The 3234-nt window shown below is 42.9% G+C and overlaps 1 pseudogene; it reads right to left on the reverse strand.

Annotated features, from left to right (window-relative positions):
• Window positions 1–1601: 1601 nt before the first annotated feature.
• On the reverse strand, window positions 1602–2041 carry LOC112405175 (40S ribosomal protein S13 pseudogene; annotated as a pseudogene).
• Window positions 2042–3234: the final 1193 nt, after the last annotated feature.

The raw sequence follows: 3234 nt of genomic DNA on the forward strand, positions 1-3234 counted from the left end.
ATATCATTTTTTTAGATTCCACTTGTAAGTGATATTGTATGATTGTCTTTGTCTGACTTACTTCACTTAATATGATAATCTCTAGGTCCCTCCATGTTGCTACAAATGGCAAGATTTCATTCTTTTTTATGGCTGAGTAATATTCCAGTGTGTGTGTGTTTATCTATATATATATATTTTTTTAATTAATTAATTTATTTTTGGCTGTGTTGGATCTTCATTGCTGCACGCGGGCTTTCCTCTATTTGTGGCGAGTGGGGGCTTCTCTTGTTGCCAGTGCACGGGCTTCTCATTGTGGTGGCTTCTCTTGTTGTGGAGCGTGTGCTCTAGGCACACAGGTTTCAGTAGTTGTGGGACGAGGGCTCAGTAGTTGTGGCTTGTGGGCTCTGGAGCGCAGGTTCAGTAGTTGTGACACATAGACTTAGTTGGTCTGTGGCATGTGGGATCTTTCCAAACCAGGGCTCGAACCCGTGTCCCCTGCATTGGCAGGTAGATTCTTAACCACTGTGCCATCAGGGAAGTCCAATATTTTTTTATTTTATTTATTTGGTTACTCCAGGTCTTGGTTGTGGCAGGCGTGCTCTGTAGTAGTGGCATTTGTGCTCCTTAGTTGTGGCTCACAGGCTCCTTAGTTGTGGCAGGCAGCTCCTTAGTTGTGACATGCAAACTTTTAGTTGCGGGATGCATGTGGGATCTAGTTCCTTGAGCAGGGATTGAACCTGGGACCCCTGCATTGAGAGCGTGGAGTTTTAACCACTGCGCCACCAAGGAAGTCCATATGTATGTGTGTGTGTGTGTGTGTGTGTGTGTGTGTGTGTGTGTGTATATCACATCTTCTTTATCCATTTATCTGTTGATGAACACTTAGGTTGCTTCCATGTCTTGGCCATTGTAAATAGTGCTGCTATGACTATTGGGGTACGTGTATCTTTTGAGTTAGCATGTTCTCCAGATATAGGCCTAGGAGTGCAGGATCATATAGTAACTCTATTTTTAGTTTTTTAAGGAACCTCCATACTGTTTTCCAGAGTGGTTGCACCAATTTACATTCCCACCAACAGTGTAGAAAGGCTCCCTTTCCTCCACACCCTCTCCAGCATTTATTATTTGTAGACTTTTCAATGATGGCAATTCTGACTGGTGTGAAGTGATACCTCATTGTAGTTTTTTATTTTATTTTATTTTATTTTTGTTTTTTGCGGTACGCGGGTCTCTTGCTGTTGTGGCCTCTCCCGTTGCGGAGCACAGGCTCCGGACGCGCAGGCTCAGTGGCCATGGCTCACGGGCCCAGCCGCTCTGTGGCATGTGGGATCCTCCCAGACCGGGGCACAAACCCGTGTCCCCTGCATCGGTAGGCGGACTCTCAACCACTGTGCCACCAGGGAAGCCCCATCAGTCTCTGTCTTTTAATTGGTGTATTTAGATCACTCATATTTAAAATGATTATTGATATAATTGGATTAATATCTACCATATTTGCAACTGTTTTCTAGTCATTGCGCTTGTCCCTTGTTTCTTGTCTTCCCCTCTTTTTCTGCCTTCTCTGTTGTTTTTTTTTTCTAGTTAAACAATGATTTTATTGCTTGAGTACATGGACAAATTTATGGAACCAGGGCAGAGGCTGTGGATAACTAGTATCTCCAAATTGGGGGGTGGGGCGTGAGGGGAGGACTGGTTTGGTTTTACAGTATTGAGCCAACCTGTGAATGCAGCTATTAATCAGAATCAGAAGGAATTTAGCATCTTTATCCTTTCTGTTTCTCTGAAGATGCTTCCGAACAGCAACAACTTTCTTAATTAAATGCTAGAGGTACTCAGGACGATCAGGAGAAAGTCCTTTGGACTTAAGAATTCTCAAGATTTTATTGCCTGTCATAAAACAACACCATGTGAGACTCTCAGGATCACCCTGAGGCAGGCCCTTCTTGGCCAGTTTGTAGATCTGCTCCTTCCTGTTGTCAGAAGTTAACTTCAACCAGGTGGGATTGCTGCGGTGGTAGGCCAGAGCTGACTGGGACAGGCCCTTCCCAGGGGCCTGCATGCAACCACGAGGGCAGCCAAAAAGAGAGCAAGGGTGGGAGGCAGGAAGCCACCCTGCACACAGGAAGTGACCTCACACAGTCCTGCTTCCTCCCATCCTGCCTTCTCTGTTTTTAATTGAACATTTTATATTATTCCATTTTCTCTTAGCACATTAATTATACTTCTTTAAAATTTTTAAAAACGCTTGCCCTAGGGTTTGCAATACACATTTACAACCAATTTAAGTCTACTTTATTTTTTAAATTTTTAAAAAGGATTTTATTTATTTATTTGGCTGTGTTGGGTCTTGGCTGCTGTGTGCGGGCTTTCTCTAGTTGCGGCAAGAGGGGGCTACTCTTCGTTGCGGTGCACGGGCTTCTCATTGCAGTGGCTTCTCTTATTGTGGAGCACAGGTTCTAGGCGTGCGGACTTCAGTAGTTGTGGCTTGCGGGCTCTAGAGAGTAGGCTCAGTAGTTCAGGTGCATGGGCTTAGTTGCTCCACGGCATGTGGGATCTTCCCAGACCGAGGCTCAAACCCGTGTTCCCTGCACTGGCAGGTGGATTCTTAACCACTGCGCCACCGGGGAAGTCCTTAAGTCTATTTTAAAATAACATTGTACTGCTTCATAGGTAGGACAGGTACCTTATAACAGAGTATTCCCAATTATTCCCTCTTGTCCCTTATAATATTGCTGTCATTCATTTCACTTATTCATAAGCTATAATCAACCAATACATTATTGCTATTGTTATTTTTGAACAATATCTATTACATCAATATCTATTAGATCTAATAGATCTATTAGATCTAATAGCAGTTATCTATTAGATCAATTAAGAATAACAAAAATATAAGATTTTATTTTACTTTCATTGGTTTCTTCTCTAATATTCTTCTTTCTTCAAGTGTAGATCTGAGTTCCTGATCTATATATTCTATAGTTCTGTATATATGATCTATATATTCTTCTCTCTGAAGAGCTTCTTTTAACACTCCTTGCAAGGGCAGAATGACTGGTGATAAATTCCCTTGCTTTTCTTTGTCTGAAAAAGTCTTTATTCCTCCTTCACTTTTTAAAAACATTAATTATTATTATTTTTTTTTCCGTACGCGGGCCTCTCACTGTTGTGGCCTCTCCCGTTGCGGAGCACAGGCTCCAGACGCGCAGGATCAGTGGCCATGGCTCACGGGCCCAGCCACTCCGTGGCATG

This window comes from Neophocaena asiaeorientalis, unplaced genomic scaffold, assembly GCF_003031525.2.
Source record: "Neophocaena asiaeorientalis asiaeorientalis breed wild unplaced genomic scaffold, Neophocaena_asiaeorientalis_V1.1 scaffold171, whole genome shotgun sequence".
NCBI lineage: Eukaryota > Metazoa > Chordata > Mammalia > Artiodactyla > Phocoenidae > Neophocaena > Neophocaena asiaeorientalis.